Raw genomic sequence first — 7,138 nt, 5'->3', positions numbered from 1 at the left:
CGAGACAAAGGGAATGTGGGATTGAGTTCCAGAGGGTGGGGACAGAAAAACTGAAAGTTGATGGTGGAGTGGGCTGGACAGGGGACATGGAGGAGACAGTGCCTGAGATGCAGAGGCACTTATCAACATGTTCTGCTGAACAGAGGGAGTGGACAGGTTGATGAGGGGTTAAGTTGGAGGGGTAGAAGGGGGAAAGGCTGTGGAGGCTCTTGAAGGTGAAGACGAGGATTTTGAACTGAGGGATGGGGAGCCTGTGAAGCCGGGTGAGGGTGGGTGTGATGGGATCACAGAGCTTGATGCAGGAGAGAACATGAGCTGTAGAGGTCTTGATGATCTGCAGCTTGAGGAGGGAGGAGTTGGGAAGGCTGACAAGCAGGGAGTTGGCATAATTGAGCTTACATGAAGGCATGTATGAGGGTTTCAGCGGCCTGAGGGGTGAAACATTGGCAGAGTTGGGCAATATTGCAGACATGGGGGAAGGCAAAGCAGGTCATGGCATGGATGTAGGGGAGAAAGGACAGTTGAGGGTTGAACAAGACACCTAGGTTCCTGACTGGCTTGGTGAGGTGGAGTGTGCATCTGTGGATGTTGATGCTGCCAGCGCCTGAGGTGCGGAGGCGCTGGCGCAAGCCAATCGAGAGAGCCTCGGTCTTGCTGACATTCAACTGTCGAAAGTTAGCTCTCAATGAAATAATGAATTCTAAACATAATTTTTTTTACGGTAGAAAGAATAAACCAAAAAGAGGGAGCTTCTTTCATAGAATCGTACAGCACAGAAGCACATTTGGCCCATCGTGTCTGTGCTGGCTCTTTGAAATGAGCTATCCAAATCAATCTCAATCCCCCACTCTCGCCCCACAGCCCTGCAAACTTGGCTTCCCCAAATAATTATCTCTCTTAAAAGTTGCTGTCAAATTGGCTTCCACCACCCTTGCAGGCAACGCATTCCAGATCCGAATAACTCGCTGTGTGAAAAAATTTCTCCTCACCTGTCTGTCTGTTGTCTGTTTCTTTCAATAACTATTTTAAATTGATGTCCTCAGGTTACCGGCCCACCCGCCAGTGGAAATAGTTTCTCCTTGTTCACCCTATCGCATCCCCTCATAATTTTGAAAACTTCTATTAAGTCTCCTTAACCTTCTCTGCTCCAAGAAGAATAATCCCTCATTCCTGGTACCATCCTGGTGAATCTCCTTTGCACCCTCTCCAATGCCTTGACATCCTTCCTAAAGTGTGGGGCCCAGAACTGAACACAATCTCCAGCTCCAATGTTTTATAGAGGTTCAGCATAACTTCCTGACTTTTGTATTCTGTGCCCTATTTATAAAGCCTAGTATCCCGTATGCTTGTTTAACAGCTTTATCTGCCTGTCCGGCCACCTTCAAAGATTTGCTTATGTGAACCCCCGGGTCTCTCTGTTCCTTCCCCCCCTTTAAGATTGTACCATCAGCTTATATCGCCTCTCCTCATTCTTCCTCCCAAAATGCATCACTTTGCATTTCTCCACATTAAACTTTATCTGCCACGTGTCTGCCCATTTTAACAGTCGGTCTATGTCCACTTGCACTCTGGTACTATCCTCCTCACTGTTCATTACTTTCCCTAGCTTAGTATCATCTGCAAACATGGAAACTGTACTTCCTTTACACAAGTTCAGGTCATTTATTTAGATGTTAATGAAACAAATAAAATATTTTCACAAGATAACATATGTAAAGAAATGCCATTTCATAGGTTAATCTTAAATTGACTGTAGACTCCTATGGTTCTAATGAAGTCAGCCCATTTTACTTTCTGTCACAGATATTAGATTACCTGTCTGACACAGGTCTGTGCTACTTTTTTTCCTTAGCAAAGAAACAGCAGGAGATTTGCATCACATTACTTATATCTGTTACATGATGTGAGCCTCCCACACTGCATTATGATAAATTCAAAGACAATAATGTGAATCCCAAATTCCAAAACTACCACCATTTATGCAGGACCTTTCTTTGCTGTTAATTTGCAAAATTGGAACAAATGAACAAATATATTCTGTAACGTGTGAATTATCCAGTCAAACTTGTGTGACAAATATATATCATACTTTACTATCTATTACTCTATTACATTTTGACAACCATCACTACAATCTTCTTCAATGAATATTATCATGGTTTTATTTGCAGTAGATAATTTACTCTGTATAAAAGGAGATTGTTAAATCTTTGTTTACCTCTGAAGCATATATAATCTTACAGTGATAGTATTGTTTTCTTATTAATCTCAAAAGGCTACACATACAAAATGAAAAATAATGCCACATTACATTTTCTTTTATTTAGCAGATAACCAGAATACTGGACTGGGAAAAGAAATTAAATTATCTTAAGTTTATTGCTACATATTGAACTGGAACATTAATCACATATTATTTTATCTTTTTGCATATGATTGGTCAAAAATTAAAAACAATATTCTTTTCATATTCTTGCTTCCAGAAATACTGACCTGGTACCACAAACTCCTTATGATTGTGGGGTGTGGACAAATGCATGAAAGTATTGCCACCATCCTCCTGTACCAATGCCACATACAATCCCTACACATAGTTCCACCAATTGGGATGGCAAATTTTCAGTAGTAGATACTTATATCTCTGCATGCCAACCAAAACATGTGTCTATATATCAACAACAACAACAACAAGATTCCATTCATAGAGCGCCTTTCACGTCGGGAGGACGTCGCAAGGCGCAGTACAGTTGGGTCAGGACCCGAGCAGGGGGGAAATGGTCAGGGTGAGGGGAGGGAGCGAGGAGGGGGGAAATGGTCAGGGTGAGGGGAGGGATGGGAGGGAGCGAGAAGGGGGAAGAGAGTCGAGAGGGGAGCTGAAGGCTCGGTCAAAGAGAAAGGTTTTGAGACCGGCCTTGAAGGAGGAAAGGGAGGAAGCAAGGCGAAGGCACTGGGGGATAGAGTTCCAGAGCCTCGGGGCTGAGAGGCTGAAGGCCCGACCACCGATGGTAGGGCGATTGGGGCGGGGGACATGGAGCAGACCGGAGCCGGAGGAACGGAGGGTACGGGCAGGTAGGTAGGGGGATAGTAGGTTGGAGAGGTAGGAGGGAGCAAGGCCGTGAATAGCCTTGTAGGTGAGGATGAGGATCTTGAAATCAATCCTCTGGGGGATGGGGAGCCAGTGGAGGCGAGCGAGGGTGGGAGTGATGTGGTCCCGAAGCCTGGTGCGGGACAGTACACGAGCTGCAGAGTTCTGAATGACCTGCAGCTTGTGGAGAGAGGTGGCGGGAAGGCGGCGAGGAGAGAGTTCCCATAGTCCAGCCTTGAGGTGACAAAGGCGTGGACCAGGGTTTCAGCAGCGTGAGGGGTGAGGTAATGGCGTAGTCTGGCGATGTTCCGATGTACACTTTGATAGGGGTTTGGTTTATTCCAACGTCTTATCTTTCCCTTTACGAATCTCATGACTATTCCACAACTGATCAACTAGTTTACCAGATGTATTTGTGTGAATCAGATAGACTGCTTAAAAAGGCAGAGAAATATTTTTTAAAAACAGGCAATTTTTTTTGGTGGTTAGATATCTGACACTTGTGGAAACAACAACAGCAAAATGCATTTATGTTGCACCACTCAGGTGAGGTAGTATTTCAGAGTGCTCAACAGTGGGGGAGCTTGATGCTGAGTCAACAAGAGAGGGGATGTGACTGTAGATACTCTTGAAGGGGAAGGTCTTCAGATGAGATCAAAAGATGGGCAAGGAGGAGGCAGGGCAGAGTGATTGAGGCAGAAAGTTCCATAGTTTCAAGTTGTATTTGCTAAAAACATGGCTTCCAAGGCCTTCACATCCTCACCCACAAACATGTTCAGTGGAGGCCCATAGATCAGTGGTTAGAGCACTCGCCTCACAAACGATAGGACCCAGGGTTGATACCTGGGCAGGGCGAAACCTTAGGTAAGTGTCCTTTCTCCACGCTGTTTCCCTAGCAGTAAGTAGGAAACCTGTTTTAGTTGATTTTGGCAGATCGCTTTTCTGGAGGTAATAGTCCCTCCCCTAAAAAATATAATAATAATTTGGTCATTCAATCAACAACTGTTTGTGGGACACTGCTGTCAATACACTTTACAGTATATTCTGTGAAGTGCTTTGAGATGTCTCGAAGACGTGATGAGTTGCTATATCAAATGCAAGTATTATTATTATCGATTTCAGGAGCTCAATGCTCGATCCTGATACTTATTGTGTGAAATGTGACTTAATGTAGACATTGCTGTATGCAAATTGGCTGCCACATTCGCTTACAAATGCAACAGTCACTTTACAGTAAATCCTGTGAAAGATTTGAGACATCCGCCAAATGTGAAAGGCGTAAGATAACCTACAAGCTTTATTGTATAATTACACAGATTGTAAAAGGTTACACAGAAACCACACATGTTGTTAAACACAGAGGAGCAGGCGATGAGTTTTACACACAGATAAACAGAGATTGTCACACCGTATGTGAGTGTGCCCAGGGTGTGTGTGAGTATGTATGTGTATGGTATGTGAGTGTGTGTGAGGGTGTGTGTGGAAGGTGTGTGAGGGGATATGTGAGTGTATGAGGGTGTGCGTGTAAGGTGTGTGTGAGTGTGTGAGGGGAAGGGACACTGGGGTGGGGCATGAGGTATCCCTGGGGCCAAATCTGTCCTTTCTTCAATCAGCAACAAACTGAGGGAGGACAGTAACATTCTAAAACACACCCACTACTCAGAGAAACACAGCCATTGAGTGAGCTCAATGTTTTACACACATCCCTGGGTTTGGTTTACACAATACTGTCACCCACACTAAGGCCATGAGTAAACTGTGATATTGTGCACATGCTGTGTGCCGGGCTACGCTGGGGGCTGTGTGCCGGGCTACGCTGGGGGCTGTCTGCCGGGCTACGCTGGGGGCTGTCTGCCGGGCTACGCTGGGGGCTGTGTAACAGGCGATGCTGGGGTCTATGTTCTGGGTGTGGGGCTATGCTGGGGGCTTTAGTTCCACCACTGGCTGGGGTCCTACCCCTCTGGCCCTGGCTACAGGCAATAACCAACCTGTCCCAGAGTCTGCACCCAAGACGTTGAAGGGACCTCGGGACACAACGGGAGTTCAGAGAAGAAACAAAGATCCCAGAGGGGAAGTTAACCTGGGCTGGGGTTTGGTCAGCCAGTTGGCCTCTGTGTCGGGATTGGGGGGAGATTACATTGAGGGGAAAACAGGAACCTCGAGATCCCATCATTAGTGGAAGCTTTGGACAGCCCTGGCTCTGCGGTGGCTCCTGCCTTGGATGAAGGAGATGGTATAAGAGGGAGATGAAGGTTCCCTGGCTAATTTCCTCTGTGACTCTGGGCCCACATCCCGATTAGAGGTGGGGGGTTGGAGGTAAGTGAGGTCTGCAAGGTGATAAGCTTGAGAACAACAACTAAATTGATATTTTGCCCTTCACCCAGGGTAGCATCTCAAAGTGCCTAAATCAACAAGGAAATGTCAGAATCGAGCAGGATCTCTGTAACAGTCTCTAGTCCGGTTCCTGAACCAAGTGGGTCTGCAGTATTCCAGGTCACTGTTGATGACAGCACAGCCCAGCCTGACTCATCAGCAGGACCTGGGAGGGGTGAGTGCCTGAGGGAGTGGGGTGAGGTGAGGGAAAACGGGGTGTGAGGGAAAAGGGGGCATGAGGGAGCGGGGGAGTGAGGGATCAGGGTGAGGGGGTGAGGCAGGAGCGTAGCGGTTGGGGTGGGTGAGGGAACAGGGGGAGCTCCCCATCCTCACCCTGTGCCACTGGCTCCCCATCCCCCAGAGGATAGATTTCAATATCCTCCACCTCACTTTAAAGCCATCCATGGCCTTGCCCCTTCCTCCCTCTATGACCTTATAAAACCTTTTCCAACCTGTCTGCTCTCTCCACTCAGCGGACTCCGGGCTGCTCCACATCCCCTGCCTGCTCCACCATCGGCAGGTGGATGGGCCTTCAGCCTCTGTGCCCCACCCTCTGGAACTTTATCCTACAGTCCCTCCACCTCGCCCCCTCACTTGCCTCCTTCGGCACATCTCCTGACTTTACTCTTCGATCGGCCATTGGTTACGCTCCTACCCCCATCCTCTCTAACCTTGCCCTTCTCCTGGTTAAGTACTCTGGGATGCTACCCTGCATGAGGGGTGCTATATAAAAGCAAGTTGTTGTTTTGATCCCAACCCCCAGCTTGGGTGCAAACCCTGGACTGTCTGGTGCCTTGGGATGTCCTCCCAATGTGAAAGGCGCTATCTTTTTATCACGAACAATATTGAATTTGTTAGGATCCAGGTGACTATTGAAACAGCTTCAGTGTGAGAATGGGAGACATTTACCTGGGCTGATGCTGTCTATCATCTGTCTCCAGGCTGTGTGCTGTACAGGCCCTTTGCATATTCCCACAGGCAGATCACCCTCAGATAATGACAGCGTAATACCCTCCTCACTGACCCTGAAACAAGAGACATTTACATTATAAAGTGAAACTACACATTATGTTTGGTTTGTGTATTAAATTCTGGGATATTTGGTAAAGAACATTTCAAACTTTCTCTTCCAAGCACCTTCCTCCTAATGAAATCAAACATAGACAGATGTGAGCTCACACTGAGACACCACTTTGTAAACTCAGTCACACAGAATAGAATTCTACAGCACACAGTTTACTGTCATTATTACAGAAATGTTACTCACTCAATGTTGTCTCCAAAACACAGAATGTTGAGATATAGAGTCACTATAAAGTGGTGTTTGTGTGTGGATATAGACAAGGACACACAGTGAGACCTGAGTACAGATACTCACATGTACACTCAGTCACTTACACATACTCACCTATATATAAATAGAACACTAATGGGATTACACTGTATTTTTTTAAAAGGTAAATGATCACATTCTCACACAGATAAATATATGTTAAACCCCAGGATAACCACACTGAAGTGTAGTGGAATGTTGGCATTGCTGGGACACCTCAGGCCCTGGGAATGACTGATGTGAATTCAGTTTTATACCCAGTGACAGCAGCAGAATTGCGATCAGATTGTGCCAAATAATCAATACAATCACTGATCTGTATAAGTTAGACTGTGCTTGTCTGCTCC

The sequence above is a fragment of the Callorhinchus milii genome, unplaced genomic scaffold, assembly GCF_018977255.1.
Source record: "Callorhinchus milii isolate IMCB2004 unplaced genomic scaffold, IMCB_Cmil_1.0 Scaffold3, whole genome shotgun sequence".
Lineage (NCBI taxonomy): Eukaryota > Metazoa > Chordata > Chondrichthyes > Chimaeriformes > Callorhinchidae > Callorhinchus > Callorhinchus milii.
Note: the sequence above shows the minus strand (reverse complement) of the source record.